The sequence below is a fragment of the Ictidomys tridecemlineatus genome, chromosome 5, assembly GCF_052094955.1.
Source record: "Ictidomys tridecemlineatus isolate mIctTri1 chromosome 5, mIctTri1.hap1, whole genome shotgun sequence".
In the NCBI taxonomy this organism is placed as follows: Eukaryota; Metazoa; Chordata; class Mammalia; order Rodentia; family Sciuridae; genus Ictidomys; species Ictidomys tridecemlineatus.
In genome coordinates, this window is record NC_135481.1 from 184,143,257 (window position 1) to 184,162,773 (window position 19,517).

The following is a 19,517-nucleotide window of genomic DNA, read 5'->3' on the forward strand; positions in this document are numbered from 1 at the left end:
AACTAGGTGTTTCTTCCTGGTGGCAGCTGGACTCAGTCCCATGTTTAGTTGCCTGCCAGCTTGGCCTGGCGCTGGCTGGTCTATGATGGGCTCCATTGGGAATGGCTTGTCTTGTTTCCCTGGGTCCCTCATCCTCCAACAGCCAGCCCAGGCTTGTTCACATGGGATCTGCGTGGGGGTGGATTTAAAAACCATGATGCCTTCTTGAGGCCTCAGCTTGGAACTGGCCCTACATCATTTCTGCCACATTCTTTTCTTTTACTTTTTAAATTTAACTTTTTATTTTGAGATAATGATAGATTCATGGGCAATTATAGAAAATAATATGGAAAGCATGTACGAATATGTGACAATGAATCCCACTATTATGTATAACTATAACGCACTATTAAAAATATGGGAAAAGAAAATACTATGGAGAGAACTTTATCCATGATAACACCTTGGGTAACTATAGTGCAATGGCCCAACTAGGATAACGACATTGATACAATCATGATGCATTTCATCCCCACAAAGACCATCATCTTCACATAACTGTACTCACTTCTCAGGTGCCCTCATTCCCTCCTTAATCCCTATGTATTCTCCATTTCTATAATTTTATCATCTTAACAGTGCTAATATAAATGGAATCATCCAGTTTGTAATCTTTTTTCCCCACTCAGCATACTTCTCTAGAAATGCATCCAAGTTATTATCTGTTATCAGTAACATTCCTTTTTCTTGCCATATAGTATTCCATGGCATGAGCTGCTATAACTCAATTCCATAAGTAGGTAATTTCTGCCCAACAGAAGTTTATTTCTCCCATTTTCATTTTGGAGGCTGGAAAATATAAGATCAAGACCGACTGAGTGCCTGATAAGGGCCTGCTTTTTTGGCGTACAGTCAGTGACTTCATATTGGGTTCTACATGGTAGAAAAGACTAGCTAGCTCTCTGATTTCTTGCTTATAAAGGCACCAATTCCCAGCAGTCAGGGCTCTGCCCATATGATGTAATCACCCTTTTCTGATGCCTTGCAGAAGAGGGGGTAGGATTTAAACCTATGAATGTCAGGGGTGGGGTAGGGGTGGACACAAACATTCCTATCACCTCAGAGATGTGCCAGTTTGTATGGACATTGATCCACTGAAGGGCATCTGGGTTGTTCCCAGGTTTTGGCTCTTATGAATAAAACCTCTATAACCATTTGCATACAGATATTTTGGGGAAATATGTTTTCATTTCTCTGGGATAAATGCCCAGGAGTGTAATTGCTGGGTCATATGGTAGTTACTTGTATAGATTTTATTTTTTAGAAGTTGCTTCTTTCCAGAATGGCTGGGTCATTTTGCTTTCCTTCCAAGTGATATATGAATGACAGTTTCCCTTCAAACTCCCCACTGTTTGGTGGTGTCTGTCTCTGTTTGCTTGAGCCCCCTGATAGGTTGGTAGTGATATCTTATTGCCGATTTAATTGTGTTTCCTAATGGCTTTGGTTGCTGGACATCTTTTTATGGACTTCTAATCACCCGTTTATCCTCTCAACTGAAATATTTTTTATGTCCTTTGCTCATTTTCTAAGTGCTTTGGTTTTATTTTTTACTGTTGTCCCCTGGACTTCTTTATATATTCTAGACACTAGTCCTCTGTCAGATATGTAGTTTGCAAATATTTTCTCCTACCCTGTAGCTTAATTTTTTAAAAATGTTCTTCACATGGTCTTTCACAGAGCAAAAGTTTTAAATTTTGATAAATTCCAACATCAACTTTTCCTTTTATGGATTGTGCTTTTGATGTGAAGTCTAAGGATGCTGCCTACCTATAGATCCTGAACACTTTCTTCTATTTTTTTTTCTAGAAGTTTTCAGTGTTATGCATTATATTTAAGTCTCTTCTTCAGACAAGCTATTTCTCATGTAAGCTATTTTAAGTTTATTTTCATATCGGGTATGAGAATGAGGCTGAGTTTCATTAATTTTTTTTTATGCCTATGGATGTCCAATTCCTCCACAATCATTTGTCAAAAGGCTATATTTCTTCCACTGACTTGCTCTTGTACTTTGTAAAATATTCATTAGGTGTATATGTGTGGGTTTATTTTTGGGTTCTCTTCTTTCTATTGATCTATGGTGTCTACCCCTCTGCCAAATCACACTGTCTTGATGACTGTAGCAATAAAAGGAATCTTGAAACTGGGTTGACTGATTGTATCAGTCAGCTTTTCATCAAATAATGAAACACCTGAGGAGGCCACTGATGAAGAAAGGAGGTGTATTTAGCTCATAGTTTTGCATGTTCAAGGGCATAGCATTTGCATGGGCTCAGTTCTGGTGAGGGCCCTTTAGGCTGTGACTCATCCTGGTAGGTGGCAATGGAGGGACAAAGTGATCATGTCTCAAATGGGAAACCAGACAGCATCTCAGGGGTCAGGTTCAGGTTCTTTTTTAAGCAACTCACTCTGGTGACAACTCACTCTAGGAGACCAACATTCCTTTCTAAGCATAGCACCTCTAATGACCCAAGCAACTTCCACTGGGATCCACTTCTTAAAGGTTCACATGACCAACTTCAACACTAGCATCCTAGGTACCAAGCCCCAGCACCTGAACTGTTGGGTGGAAGTCCAACATCTAACCACAATACTGATTTATCCCACTTCATTCTTCTTTTTCAAAATCGTTTTAGCTAATCTTTGCATGTTCATTTAAATTTCAGCATATTCTTGTCCCTGTCTACAAAGACTCTTGCAAGGATTTTGATGGGAATTGCATGCGACCTGTATATAAATTTGAGAAGAACTGATATCTTTTCTATGTTAAGTCTTCCTGTTTAACATGATAAATCTCTTCATTTATTTAGGTCTTCCTTGAGTTCCTTTGTCAACGGTTTGTAGTTTTTGCCATATAAATCCTGTTCATGATTTGTTACAATTTTTCTTCAACTATCAAAACATAATTTATTAGATTCAAGAGGAGAAGGGAAGTCTACTGTATTTACATTCTTTCTTCCTTGCTGACGTTCCAAAGTTCCCTCTTTTCTCATTTCATTTCTACTTAGAGATATTTCCTTTAGACACTCTTTTTGGATAGGTATGCTACTGAGGAAATCTCTCAGTTTTCCTTCGTTGGAGAATGCCTTGATTTTCTCTTCTTTCTTGAAGGCTGTTTTCACTGGGTATGGATACCTTTGAGCACTTGAAAAAAATCTTTTCCTTTCTTCTTTCTTCCACTGTTTTTGATGAGAAATACCCCGTCATTCAAATCGTTTTTTTCCCTATTAGCCATAAAATGTCATTTCTCTCTTATTGCTTTCAGGTTATTTTTCTTTGTTTTTAGTTTTCAAGATTTTCCCTATGATGTAGATTTTGAAAACATTTATTTTGTTTAGATTTCTCTTGAATTTGTAGACTTATGTCCTTTGCCATATTTCAAAAAATATTCTACAATTATTTCTTTGGGTACTTCTCAGCCCTACCATCTTTTCCCTCTTCTTCCTAGTCTCAAATTGCATGACTGGTAGAACTTTCATTCTAATCACACCAGCCTCTGAGGCTCTGCTTTTTTCCCAGTTTATTTTTCTCTGTTGTCATATCGGGTGATTTCTATTTTCACATCTGATTCTTTCCCCCACTTCTATTCTGCTCTTGAGCTTATCTATTGAGTTTTAAATTTTTTTTTAGTTCAAAAATTTCCATTTGGCTTTTCTTTATATCTTTTATTCATTGGCTAAGACTTCCCATTTTTTCACTTTTTAAAAAATATTTTTTAATTGCCAGTGGATTTTTTACTTTATTTATATGTGGTGCTAAGGATCGAACCCAGGGCCTCACACATGCCAGGCAAGAGCTCTACTTCCGAGCCCAACCCCAGTCCCTGTTCATTTGTTTTAAGCATGTGCTAATTGGCTATGGAAGCATTTTTATGGTGGCTGCTTAAAAATCTTGCAAGATAACTCTAGTACCTCTGTCATCTCATTACTGGCCTCTATTCAGCTTTTCTTTTATTCAGTTTGAAATATTCCTGTCTTTTTGTATAATGAGTGACTTTTAAACCAAATCAAGGACAGTTTAGGTACCATAAGGCTCTTGATCTTATCTAACTCTGTTTTAGGTGACTTTCTCTGCCATCACACATCAGGGGAAAGAACACCACTAGTAGAAGGTGAGTATTTATGTCTTTTTAGTAGAAGGTAGGCATAGAAGTGTAGGTTTCCCACTTACACTCTGTTAACACTTGAGTTACTCTGTTACAATTTGGACTTGAAATGTCTCCCAGGCTCTTGTGTTGAAGGCTTGGTCCTCAATGCAGCAATATTCAGAGGTGAGGCTTTTATGAAATAATGGGATCATGAGGGCTCTAACCTCATTAGAGAACTAATCCATTACTGGATTCCTAATTTGAATGGACTGTTGGGAAGTGGTGGAAACTTCAGGAGATGGGCCCTAATTAGAAGGAGTCAGTCATTGAGAGCATGCCCCGGAAGAGTAGACCTTTACCCTCGCTCCTTCCTTTCTCTCTCTCTGCTTCCCAACTGCCATGAAGTGAGCAGATTAGCTCTGCCATGCTCTCCCACCATATGGTATTGCCTCATGATAGGCTCAGAATCAATGGTACCAGCTGACTATGGACTGAAACTATGAGCCAGAATAAAACTCTCCTTTAAGTTGTTCTTCTCAGGTATTTAATCACAGCCATGAAAACCTAATACTCTCCCACGTTCTTTTGATCAATGAAAGTTACAAAGCCAACCAATATTTAATGAATGAAAAAAAAAAAGGATCCTGTCTCTTGGTAGAACTTCACAGTCACATTAGAAAAGGACATGGACACAGAGGGAAATAACCATGGTCAACTGGCTTTGCTAATGATGGCTATTAATAATATTGGAGAACAATTACCAAAAGAATGGCTTTGGTTTGGAAATGGTTGATCTTAAAGTTATTTGTTCTATTCTGGATAGGACAAAGGGGAGGGCGGGGAAGGGAGAGGTCATGGGGGTAGGAAAGATGGTGGAATGAGATGGACATAATTACCCTAAGTACATGTATGAAGACATGAATGGTGTGACTCTACTTTTGTACAAACAGAGATATGAAAAATTGTGCTCTATATGTCTAATGCATTCTGCTGTCGTATATAACAAATTAAAATTTAAAAAATAAATTTTAAAAAGTTATTTCTTATATCAGTGATTTGATAGCACAATCAGTTTTCCATACTGACTTAGTATGTCACAACAATGCCATTCTATCCATTTATAAGAGAATTTTTTTCTTCTGTCCTATGTAGCTTGTAGACACATGTCTATCTTTCTTAAAGGTATATTTGAATTACTGAAAAATAAGGAGAAAAGTGCCTATAATATAAGTAGAATTGAAAGCTTACCTATCAAGGCTTTTCTATTAATCTTGCCTCTTACATTGTATTAGAGACTGATTCAATATGAGCATCAATAGTGATCAATAGTGATATTAGGTAGCCCATGAACAATTAGTATATACTGGGGAATTGGCAATGAACATATAGATAAATAATATATTACATTACTAGATTTCTCTATGAGGTTGTCTTAACCCAGATTTCTGGACAAGGTATGAAAGAATCTATAACAAAAGTCAATAGTAGAATAAATGGGCTCAGTGATTATGTCTCATATAGAAAATTGACTGACAAGATTGGAAAGACCTATACTTGAAAGTAGGATAAAAAGAGATTGGTAAGAGTTAGCATTTTAAAATCAGAGCTGTGTCAAATGGCCCTAGAGCTTGAGATTTTAACTCAATTTTATTTTTTCCATATTCCTAATGCAGTGATGGCCACACATTGACTAGCTTGGGATCTCTTGGTTTTGATACATAGTGGTATCCTCCAAAGGAGGATACCACAGTCCCTGCTTATGGTGGTGTCCCTGTTCTGGGTTTCAGAACCAGCCTCCCAACTGCCCCAATTCTGCGTTCCCAGAAGTGGCATATTATGCCTTCCAATTTCTGTCAAAGCCTTGCACACATTCTTAATGACACTTTTCAGATGAATTGCTCTAAGTGGAATTACTAGTCCAAAGTGTATGATGAATTTTATATCTTTTAAAATATACTATCAACTTAACCTCTAGAAAATTATTCACTCCTTCCATTTCCTTGAGCAGCTGCTATTACTCAATATTATCATTAAAATAATAATAAAAAAGCCTGCCTCCAATTGGCAGACCTTAGAAGAACATTCTCTTCATGTTTCCTTAGTATATCCATATGGATTTAATCCTGGACCTCATTTTTAATGTTCCAAATTTACATTCATAGGTCTCCCCTGAGGATCAGCAGTTATTTAAATGCTTTTGCTTTCCTCTTTCTTCCAGACTTTTTCTGGATGCCTCAGAATTTTGTGGAGTATGTATGCAGATTAGGTTTCGCACAGTATCAGTCTGTCTATCTAGTTCTTTAAAATTCTCTAACCAACCTAGTTGTCATGCCGTGCTGGGGTATCTCTTCGCTCTGTGTTCATGATGTTCTGGACATGAGTCTTGGGAATTCCTTTATGTCCTACCGTCACCATGCGCCCAGAGTCTGCTCTGGGCTGAGCTCCCTTGTCTTGTTTGGTATTAGGGGGAGATTAGAAGTGGCCTCCACAGGTGGCAAGCAGAGCAATAACTGGGAAAACAAGCGAGATCAATATCTAATCCTGTGCAGCCAGCCAGCCTTTTCAGAGCCTCATCTGTATTGATTTCTTTGGGCGACACTTCCCCTTCTTGGGTAATCAGTCCCTTTTGCTCAGCAGGTGAACCAGTGAGCAGTACTTATTCCTGCTTTTGTAGGAGCAAGGATGCCTGCTTAACCCTGAGCTGCTGGAGAGGAAGGAGGGAGCCCCAGAGTGGCTTCCTTGGCACTAAATCCCCCGTGCAGCAGCCTGGATGACATGGGTATTTATCTAGTCTCATCCTTGTTCTGGATTGAAGGTTGACAAGTCCAGAGGGTGCTGAGAGATGTGGCTTAGCAGCAAATGGCTGAGAAAAGTTCAGAGGGTTCAATGGAAGGGGATGACCTTTATTCAATGCTTGATATCACTCCCAGTGAGAAGCTTCATTTTATGGATGAAATGGTGTGGTTCAGAGCTACTCGAAATCACGTGACTGGCAGGATCAGAACTGAACTCAGATCTGGAAGGCACCAGAGTCATTAATCAAGACTGTTTCCCACACGCTTGATCGGAGGGCCCCAAATCTAACATCAAATGGTCAGAAACACCTGGATGAAGCTCTTCATTCTGGGACATTGATGAAAACCAGGAATGTTAAAGTCTTAGAAAGGAGGACATGGGTATTAGAAGGTCTGAGATATGAAGAAGTTAGAATTACTGTTAAATTTTTATTATTATTTTTATTTGTTCTACCTGGTTGTACATGAAGTTAGAATTTTTGTTCTTCTTGTTCTTCCAGAGGGCAAAAGCAGGATGACAAAGGGAAGGTACCAGGAAGCAATCTGTGCCTCTACAGAAGTGTTTTAGTCAGCCTTTCTGTCACTGTGATCAAAAGACCTGACAAAAAAGGTGTAGAGAAGGAAAAATTTATTTGGGACTCACAGTTTCAGGAGTTCTGTCTATGGCTGGTAGACTCCATAGCTCTGGGCCTGAGGTGATGCAGAGCCTCAGGGAAGAAGGGGGTGACAGAGGAAAGCAGCTAAGGACAGGGTGGCCAGGAAGCAGAAAGAGAGCTCTGCTCCCCACAGGGTCAAAATATAAACCCCCAAGGTACACCCCCCAGTGACCTACTTCCTCCTGCCTACAGTAATCACCCAGTTAATTCATATCAGTGGATGAAACTACAGATCACATTACCCTTCCCATAATCTAATCATGCCATCCATGAAAATTCTTACATTGTCTTACACATGAGCTTCTGGGGGACACCTCACATCTAGACCATAAAAGGAAGAAAATGCTTTCTAAGCAGCTATAGATTTTGAATAAAGTAATGGATTGTCCTGAGAGAGCTTCCCCAACATGGAGACACATTTTTGTATAACTATGTATTTCTGAATACGCTGTCCCTTTATCCTGCAGGTGAACTCACATTTATTCTTCAAGACTCAGTGCAAATGCCATGAATCCATGTGTCCATGCAGTCACATGTGCATGCATTTGTCCACCCCAAAGTATTTGCTGTGTGCCAAGAACTGGGAATCCAAGACAAGGAAGACAGACAGAGTCCTTGGCCTCGTGGAGTTTTATGGAGTGAATTTCTTCTCTGTGGCGTTGTTTGCAGTGCATCTACCTAAGATCTCTCAGTTGAGACTCCTCTATGCTCACATGATACCTTTTTTACATTTATACTGTGGTGGTCACCAATCTGTATCTATAGGCCGTCATCTGTTTGAGCAGATCCCGTTAGTGCCCTACTCCTGTGAAGGTGGGCCTTTACTATAGTTGTGTTTATTGCCTGATTTCAACTGCCTTAGGCATTTTCTGGCAGTCAGAACCCACTCTGCTGGCCAAGCACAGCAGGACAGAAGGACCAGAGAATTAACATCCTCTGAGAGGAGCCCTCAACATGTGCCTTTTGGGGTTTGGGCCCTCAGATTCCTCATTGCTCAGGTGGGATAACACTAAGATGATTTCCTCAGTTCCCTGCTGACCACAGTGATAACTGGTTGATAATGCACCCTAAATGAATTGTCTTCTTTTTTCCTGTCTCACTTTCCCACTTTTCTATTGGAGTTTCCTAAGATTATTTCCCAAACTCCTTGCCCTTTAATCTTCACAGTGTCTACTGCTGGGGGACCATGAAGACACTGAAGATGGGTAATACCGATTGGGAGGGGAAAAGTCATATTATGATAAATATAGTTATAGTCCAAACAGTGACTGGTGCATACAAAGCATGTATACGGTAGGAGATTTTTGTAGTGGTGATGGAATTGTTTGTATTTTGGTTTAGTTAGCAATAAAATGTGTGGGCATTATGTTCTTTTCTGTTAGTGTCAGCCAAAGAGATGTAGTGAGGAAGAACAGGACTCAACATTTACTTGAGCGTCTGGCCACCCCACATAGATGGTGACTTCTGCAGTTTGATCATATTTTCTTTTCTGCTATAGCTCATGAACTTGCAAAAGACCTTGGTTCAGAATAGGCAGCAAGGACATGAAATTGACTTGTAAATTCAAGTATTTTCTTTATGAATTTCAATTTTCACCACCATCTTTAACAAGAACAATAATCCCAAACACTACAGCAATTTATAGGCAATTTTATATGGGTCAGGTGATATGCTTGGTGCACTGCATACATTTTTCTCATTTTAAATTTCCAGCTTGTAAGGTGGTAACAGATGCTGGGGGTGCCTTGCCTATTTCCACCTGGCCCAGCTGAGTTCACCCACTGTGAGTCCCCTGAGCACAAAAGCTCTTCATTTCAGATGCCTCTGTCTCTCTTCTCTGCCTGATGGCTTTATCTGGCACCATGATTTATCTGGTTTAATTGTACATAGATAAAAACGTGAAAGCAGAGGTAGTTAAAATCTTTTGGGTAGCTGTGGACCAGGGAGAGAATGGAGCAGCCAGATACTGTGCTCCAGTCTCCCTGATTTGCATGAGGGTCCTGAAGCATGTTTTCTTAGTTCACTTCCTCTGGGAATGGCCCACAAGAGTAACCTGCTTGCTCATATGTGCCTACTTGGTTTTTGCGTCTCATTTTCTTAATCTTCTCATGTCCCACAGAGAATTACCTATGTCCAAGATCTTATCTCAGGGTTTACTTTGAGGCACCCAAAGCTAAGACAACCATCATTTTACAGTTGTGAACAATAACCTTTAGAGATGTCAAGTGACTTGATTATGTTTGTTCAGTTTAGAAGTGGTAGACCCAAGATTGGAACCCAGATCAATTTCTCCTAGAATCATTCAGTTCTAAGTTTAATCAAAAAATAAAGATAGTATGGCACAGTGGCACACACCTATAATTCCAGAGACTCAGAAGGTCAAGGCTGGAGAATTTCGAGTCTGAGGCCAGACTCAGCAACGTAGCAGGACCCTCAGCAAAGTAGTGAGATCCTGTTTCAAAATAACTAAAAAGGACTGGAGATGTAGCTCAGTGGGAAAGTGCCCCTGGGTTCAGTCCCCAGTACTAGAAGGAAACAAAAAAAGGCAAAAGTTATATTCATCCACAAAGTTAGATTTCTTCCTTCATATAAGCACTCACAATGTGCCAGGTTTTCCTTAGGTGTTGGAAATAAAGAATGGGTAATTGCAATGCCCAGTTATCAAACATCTTAGAGTCTAATAGGAGAAGCAGTTTGGAAATACTCACAAATACTATAAATAATTTTAAAAAAGGTATAAAAAGAGTCCACCAGAAATATTCCAGTTCAATAACTCGAGAGTACAGTGGAAAAGTCAGCAGTATGCTTATTAATCATCTCTACAAGAACAATAATGTGGTAATTTTATTTTCATACATTCATTAAGCATTTAAATCTAATTTTTATACACAATGGAAATACAACAAGGCAGTTTTAGTAATTTCATTTTTCATTCAGTTTCCAAAGATGTTAACTGACATTTAATAGTTTGGTAATTGATCTATGTCATTTTAAATCATTCGCACAATCCTCAATGGAGGAAAGGAGATATGAAAGCCCAGTGTACCTCCAATGTGCACTTTCTGCAGCGTGTGGATAAAAATCAGCCACTGTAAACTGTCACATGCCCTTCTCTAGAGTGGGGGAAATAAATACATCTTTACTTTCTCATGGGAGAGCATCAGAAGTCTCCAGGGGTTATCTCACTAGTCCTTCACAATGGCCTTTTGTTATCATATGGTACCTGTCACTTTCCCCCTTTCTATATCAGCTCATCACGGTATCTCCCATCTCTGGTGATTCCCACAGAGTATCCATGGCACTGCATCAAAACCCTGCACGCTGATGACTGCTGATGTGTTGTAGATGCCCAATCTTGGGGCCAATGTCTAGATTGCCTGTGCTTTGTCTTATGGCTGTCAAAGAAGCTGTTCCCTTCATGTCCCTTTGTCTTGAAGTATCTTGGCTGCCTGCTTCTGTCTAATATGCTTCCAAAGGGGGAACACCTGTGAGCATTTTCAACTTGAAGTGGATTCCACATACCTCCTTATTTGTAAAGTGAGGCTCGTAGTAGGCTCCCTCTCAAGGGCTGTCTTCACTCTCCATCTTTATTTCTTTGGCTCTTGCCATTTCTAGTTATGTTAAATTTTCATCAACAGCACCTGCAGCCCACAGGGGCTCCCTCTGTGAAACAATCAGCAGATACCCAATAGCCATTGTTCCTTCCTCACTGGGGCATACACTCTTTAGTCGGCTACGTCTCCACCACTCCCTTCTCTCATCCATCCTGTTTCTTTCGATTACGTTAACTGCTTGGAATTCATTTTGGGTGGTGACCATGTCTGTTCAGAGATGAAAACAGTATTCTCTTTCTATTTTGTCTTCTCTTCTCCCCATTTTTCTTGTATTAGGAGACTGAAGTAGAAAGGGGGTGGAGGAAAGATATCCACTGAAACAGGCTAAAAATTCAAAGATCTTAAAAGAGGATTTCAATGAACAAACTGACAACACTTTTTTTTTTTCCAAAGAATACAATACAATACTGCTATGCCCTTCACACTGTCATTACAGGGTTAATTCTTGGTGCATTAAAGGTGGTGGAACCTGGTAATGAGACAAAAGATTCAAGCTGTATGAAGAACACTTGTCAGTTTGCTCTAAGACTGGATATACAATCAGTCAATTGAAGATAATGTGACAGTGTGTTTGACATCCTTTAGAAATGGGGTCCTGGGACAAATGGTCCCCTTTCCCTGCCCAGTAATACTACAGATTTAAAATACCTGTTTATAATCACCAGTTTAATGTAATTATTCTTTGACTTTAAAAAAAAATTCTTTGACTTTAATTCTGGGAAAACTCCAACTCTCCTTGGCCTTCTGGATGAATTCAGTATTAAAAAGTCTGTTTGGATGAATTCACTGTTAACAAAGTAAAAAAGAGGAGTTTCTGAGTGTAACTATGGGAAGTTACACATTCCTTTTTTTTTTTTTTTTTGGGTGAAAAGATGCTGTATGTAATTTTCCCTCCAAGCAGCTGCATACTGAATAATGCACAAAGGTTCACTCTAGTCCAGAATGTTAAACACTTGTTTATCTGTCTTTTTATTCCCCACATCCACAGGGGATCAAGACAAGAACAAATATTCTGCTTTACAAAATTAAATCCACTCAGATTAGTGTAAAATTCTTTAACATCAGGTGGTCTCAATAAAACGATATTCTCTAGTTTTATCTATACTTTTCCCAAACTAAACATGATCCTAAAGTATACAATATTGATGGTTTTTAAACACAGTTATTCTCAGCAAATGCCACCATATTTTGGGTGAAACAGATTAGATTTCTCAACGTGGATTAGGCATGCCATCTCTCTCTCTCTCTCTCTCTCTCAATTTTATATTCCATGACCATTTGGTTCCCAAATCACGAGCTCACTGTCAGATTTAGTGACCTCATTTCTCATCAATGACAGCCTTAATGACACTCAAATATATCATTCACTTTTTCCCCATTCCAAAATATACCAACACTGTATATCATCATCATTCACCCAATTTGACTTACGGGCTTTTTATTTTTATCATTCTCGTTCTGTCCAGAGAAAGTTGATAATTCAACTGAAAGCTGCATCCACAGGAATTCAATAATTACCAAATAGAAGGAAAAATTAATTCCCAAATAGGTCTTTTCCTATTTCGATACTGGTCCGTTTTTCTGAAATTCTGTGATTTTTTTTTTTAAGGGTAGAATGTATTTTAGACCCAATTTACCTTTCAATTTATCAGCATACTATTCAAAGAAAATGAATGTAATTTCCAAGTTCAAACTAATTCCTAGTACACTAGAGTGCAGGTCCAAATAGTAGACAAATACAGCACCAGTAAAAACAACAATTTTCTCAGCCCTCTGCTGGCTCTTCAGTGTTGGGAAGGGACCACAGATGTTGCTATTCTTTGCCTCATGCCTGGTGTCACTTTCCAAGAACAAAGACATGGAGAAAGGCCCTGTGGCTCTGTACATATCCTCTAGGAAATTTCGTTTCTTCCTCTGCTTCCTTCGGAGTTTCTCTTTGAACCAGACGCCTGAATCTTCAATTCTCTTTCCTTTATGAAGAAATCTTTTCAGTTCCTTCATACTCCAGTGAAAGCACCAAGCAATACTTAAAAATATATGAAGGGGGAAAAAAAATCAAATTTCTTTCCAACACTTGCCTCTCTCATTCAAACCCTTTTCCCTACAAAAAAAAAAAAAAAACCCTGGCTAACAATTTCATATGTAAATTTCTGATAGATGCAAAATACCCCATTTTTTCTTACCCTGTTGTTACAGTTTGGATCTAGTAATGTCCCCCCAAAAGCTCATGTGTTGGGCAAAGTAGCAATGTTCAGAGGTGACAAGATTGGATTATGAGAGCTGCTTATCCATGGATGAGGTTAATTTGATGGATCAGTAATTTGAATGGAGTACTAGGAGGTACCTGAAGGTGGTAGAACATGACCGGAGGAAGTGGTTCACTGGGGTCATGGCCTTAGACTGCATCTGTCTCTGGCCCCTTTCTCTCCCTTTCCCTCTCTTCCTCCCTTTCTGCTTCCTGGCTGCCATGAGTTGAGGAGATTTCCTCTGCGATGCTTTTCTGCCATGATGTTCTGCTTCTCCTCAGACCCGGAACAATGGAGTCAGTCGCCCATGGACTGTGACCTCTGAAACTCTGAGCCAAAATAAACCTGTTATCCTCTAAGTTGCTCTGATTGGGCATTTTGATTACAGTGATGAAAAGTTAACTAACACAACGTTCCCTTTAGATGCTGCTACTTCTTGCTACGTTGAAAAGGGATGCAGATATAAAAGTCAAAGGATTAATTAGGTGATGTGTGAGTAACCAGTCCACTGTTGACCTGTTTTGAGATAACATAGACTTAACTTAAATGTAGTGTGCACACTGTTTTATTTTGAGGGATTCACATGCCTTGCCCCCTTCTCAATTCCATATGTTCCTTTTGGGTTCTTGGTCATAATTCAACATTCTTTAGGGCTTTATAAATGTGATGTGACTGAGAGCCAATCAGAGTTCTTCTGGATGATCGACAGATGAATTCTTTTGGATTATGGGTATGGATAAGGTAGAGATTGCCAGTGTTCATCTTTCTTACCAAGAAGAAAGAGCATGCCTGAGAAAGATGAACACCTGAGGATCTGGTACCAGAGCCATTACTGGGCTTCCTAAGTTACATGAGCTAATACTTTCCCTTTATTTTAACCTAGGCAATTTGAGCTGGTTTTCTATTCCTTGCGATTGAAATTGTCCTGATGCATATGCCGAGTGTATCACATTTCTTGCAAACATCTAGTCATAAAATCTTTCTAAACATGTGAATGAGGCTGAAGCATCTACACAGACAATTTGACTTTGTATGCTCTGTTTCTGGATAACATGAGGAAAACGCTACAATAAAGAGATAACACCCACGCACACCCAGTCCTTGGAACTACAGCAGCACAACAAAAAATATGCAACAGGGATATCCTAGAAAGATGTTCCAGAGATGGTGTAAAATGAGAAGGGAAGGTGGGCCATAGGTGAGAGGTAGGTTTACTTTAGTGCAAAAGATGAGTGAATTGGATAGTATAGACACAGTATTTATTCATCAGGTTCGGACTATTGAATGGGAAGGTTTGGGTGAGACGAAAGTGATACTGAATGAGGGAGGGGAGAGAACAGCACCTAACAGTGAATATATGATGGAGAGAAAGCTAAGAGCAGGGACTCACCAAAATTATAAATTTAGGACATTCAGAGGGTTCATGAGTCATGTCTTTCAAAGATTGAGTTTTGGGTGAAGGGAGAGGTAATTGCCTCAGCCTGTAGGACTTAAGGGTAACTATGTAGGCTTGGGAGAGTCAAATTGTCATGCCTAAAGTATTAATCTATTGATCCATTGATATATGTCCCTTCATACATCCTTCCTTTTTCCCTTTTTCTTCCTTATATCCATCCATCCACCATCCATCCACCCATCCATTCATCTTTTCAACCATTCATCTTCCCTTCCATCATCCAAACATTATCCATCCATGCCCAGACATTCACTGGACTCCTATCATATGCCTGGGCCTGTGCTACTTGTCAAGGAGAAGAAAGAGAAGACGTGATTTTTATCTTCAGGATACTTCAGTCTGTGGTGTGAAGCAGATACATAAACAGATCATTGCAACACATTTGCTAAGTGCAATAATACAGGCTTTTACAGAGTGTCAAGGGAAGGCATATTGGTTGTGAAGATTAAATGAGATTACATGTGTGAAAAGCACTTTGTCAGCTATTCAAATATTAGTCATTATTATAATCTTCATAACAACTCTGGGAGAAAGGCTTGGATTATTATCCCTTTAATATTTTTTTGGTATTCTAAAAGCTACCTAAGTATTTTTTCTACAAGTCATAAAATAGAGAAAAATAGGAACTTAAACCATGATTCAAGTGCTTTAATACTGACACCATTTTACATTTTGCGAAGTTTCATTAGTGTCTTTATCTCTGGAAGTTTATTTTTTTTTCCACATAGCAGTCATGCTGCATATATCACAATTCTGATTTTTTTTTCTTCTTCAGTTAAATTATCCATGTTTTCTTATGTAAATCTGTATCTCGCATCATGCTCTGGGCAGGAGAAATTGGGGAGGTCACCATAGTAACAGCATTCTCTGGCTCAGGTCCCACCCAAACCCACCTTTCTGCTTCCTCATGAGGTACTAGAATCCGTTTGCTTCTCTTCCTAAGGATGATATGTAGATTTTCTGGGCCTGCCTTTGTCCTCTCTGTCACCCCAGGCATGGAGCTGCGCCTGGTACTTTCATCTTTTTTTTTTGTCTGACTCTTGAAAGCTTCTCTCTGACCACATAGGAACTACCTCTCTATTCCTGAGCTCTGTCACCTCTTGAAGGAGTGAATGTACCTCTGAACCCACACAAGTCACATAGGCAGACCACTTTTTGCCCAAAGTAGATGTCTAAGATTGGGGGATATACTTACTTGCCTCCACTTCCTCTCCTTTTATTTTCTCTTAAAACCAATCCCATCAGAATTTCTTTCATATTGCTCACCAATATCGTGCTTGCTAAGGTCATCAGTGACTGTCACATCTCCAAGTCTGACAGCTCATGTTCAGCTATTATCTCACTTGACCTCTCAACAACACCTGACACAGCTGATCGCTTACTTCTTCCTCCTCTTCCAGGACACCACACTTTTGGTAGCTCCTTCTAAGTTCCCTTTGCTATTTCCTTCTCATTTCATTGGCTTTTAAACACTGTTCTAAGAATCAGGACATCTTTTATCTACACTTATCACATAGGTTGTCTCACCTAGTCTTGTGGCTTTAAACACCAAAGATTCTCAAATTTATCAATCCAACCTGTACTTCTCCCATGAATGCTACAGACTCATATTCAACTGACTGTTCATTATTTCCACAGGGACATCTAATGGCTTTGCTTCTCCTCCAACTTTCTCTTCCCATAGTCTTCTCTATTTTAGTAAGTGATGTGTCTACTTTTCTAGTTCCTTTGGCTAAAACCTTGGAGTCATCTTGACTGACTTCTATGCCTGTGCTCAATCCATCAACAAATCCTGTTATCTCTCTTTTAGAATATGTCCTGAATCTGACCACTTCCTGCTGACCACTTCTTACTCCTTATCCTGCCACCGTCCCAGACTAAGCCATTAGCTCGTCTCATTGGATTAGTGAAGTAGCCTCTTAACGGCTCTTCCTGCTTCAGCCCTTTTTACCATCTAGCTTATTCTCAATCTTGAAGCCAGAGTGATTTTTTTTAAACAACCTAAATCACATATGTCCCTGCTCTGCCCAAGCCTGCCATTAGCTTCCATGTCATTCATAGTAAAACCCAGAAATTTTGCTATGGCCTAAAAGAACCTCTGCCATCTGGGCTGGTCTTCATCTTTTATTATTTTCCCTCTAGCCAACTCCATTTCGGTGCTGTTTGCATCCTTATTATTTCTCACACACGCTGGGACACTTGGGGCATTTGCTGCTTCTGTCTGCCTGGAATGCTCTTTCCCTGGGTGCATGGTTCACTCACTCCTTCCTTCTGGTCTCCGTTCAAATGTCATCTGGACAGAGATGTGGCCTCTGAGTACCCATTTTCCATAGCAACTGTGTCTCATGCCCTCTATGCTCTGCTCTGTTGGTCTTTCTTTTATTGCACTAATTATAAGCTGACCACATACATGGTCACATACATGGTCAGCATATAATTAGTACCATAAAGAATTCAGGGGGAGAGAGAGGTGGGGATGAGTCCTGTCATGTGCCAGGAATTGTGTTATTAGATATTGTCCAAATGTATATGAAGATATACACACATGTATTTTCTTATTTCCTATCTTTCCTCCTAGAGTCCAAATCCTGTGACATAAGACTAAATTCTTTGTTTCTGTGTTCATAGCAGTTATATAGTGATATCTTCCACATTAGTTCATATAAAACATATATTTTCCCTATTTGCCAACTCTTTCTTATGACTAAGAGCACATATTCTTTATAGCACTCATATATTTTATTTTCTCTAACGAGGCACAGAAATTGCTCTTTGCACCTTAGTTTCCTTATTCATATAATATATCTGATTGTAACACACACTTTATAGAGTTGTAAGGAAAAAATTTAGTGCTTAGTACAGTGCCTGATCTACAGAATTTTTTAATGTTGTTGGGTATGGTGGAGTCAGACACACCAGGATTTAAATAGTTATTATATGCAAAGTATTTAGTGCCTAGCACATCGTGAATGCTGTATAAGGATGAAGTCTAATTATAATCATTGAGATTTGATTCATCATTAAGTTATAAAATCTAGGGAAAATGACTTAACTTCCCTTTGTCTCAGATCCTTATCTCTATTGTAGCAATTTGTAAGATACAATGCTTGACCATTGAAGATGCTCTTATTTCTCGATTGGGAGAAAATCGATTATTTCATCTTTAAATCTATCACAGATAATTCTGTGATGAACATCTTTGTGCCCAATGGTTTTCACCTATTTCAGATTATTTCCTTTGGAGTACTAGAGTCAGTATGATTGAATAAAATGTAGAAATATTTTCATGACTTATTTTATATGCCAAATGGATTTCTTCTATCCTCATTTCATGGAGAGCAATTCTGAGCCTTTAGGTCACTTGACCAGTAAGTGTTAGAATCAAGATCAGATTCCAGAGTCTACTATATTTTGCTGTCTCTCACTCTTGTCCCCTTCTTTCCCTGAATAGGTAATTTAACAACTTACAAGTCCATCCTCCACATAGTGAATTGTTCCCCAATCTGGGAGTGGCTTCACCGAATGGATAGGGCTCTTGGTCTCTGAAAAGATAGAGGTCATTGTGAGGCTTGTTTAGAGGCTGAGGAACGTACTCCCAAATTTACTCTTATGACTCTTTGGGGAGTTTCAGTTCCTTGACCCGTGGACCTCAGTGTCCCTCCCTGAGACAGTGAGAGTCTGAGAGAGAAGAAACAACCTTTAAAACTTAAACTCAGAAGTGACATGCCACTATTTCTGTTCTATGTCTAACCCAGGTACCAGGAGGTAGGGATCACTGGGCGCCATCTTGGAGGCTGGCTACCTCGGGGTGAACTGTGTATTCATAGCTGTATATTCTTTATATTTCCCTCTCTCTTCCTTATTCCTTCTGTTCTGCTTTTTTTTCCAAAACCACTTTTGGATATGATCAGACACTTATTAAATATCCACCATGAGTCAGACTCTGTGTAGCTGTCTTTGAAAATGCATTGAGCCCTCACAACATCCAGTGTGAGTAGGTATTATTACCTAATTTTCAGAGAGGAAACTGAGCACAGAGAGACAAAGCAACTTGCCCAAAGAAGATCACATGGTAAGCTAGGATCAGAGTTGTTTTAAACTCTGAGTGATTACTACAGAATCTTGTCCTTTCCACTATACACGGGGACCTTTTTGACAATGCTAAGTCTCTCTTACTACCATTTCAGCTCTTAGAAGCACTTAAATCTGCCACTCAGGAGGAAAGAGTTACCACGCTGGTCCTCCCTGGGTCAAAAACCTCTAAAATCCCTTCCTGTCTTGTCAGTGAGAATATAGAATGTGCAGAGAGTGCCCCAGACCTGCTCCTGATTGGAGTCACCTCTCAGAGAGAGGTCCAACATTAATACCAAAATATGATTGGGAGAACAATGCCAGCCTTTGGCGTGTGCTTTATTGATCTTGGAAATCTCTTGATTCCTTTATTTTTTGGGGTGGTTTTATTACCTGTGTTAAAGGTTATCTGAAAGAGCTGCTCAGCTGTCTTAGTCATTTCAAAATCAGACAGGGTTCCCAAGGTTTCTCTGCCTGTCAGTTTCGATGGGATTTTCTTATTTTCCTCTTCCAGCTCCCTAAGAATTTTCTCTTAGGTTCTGATGTTTTTTTTTTT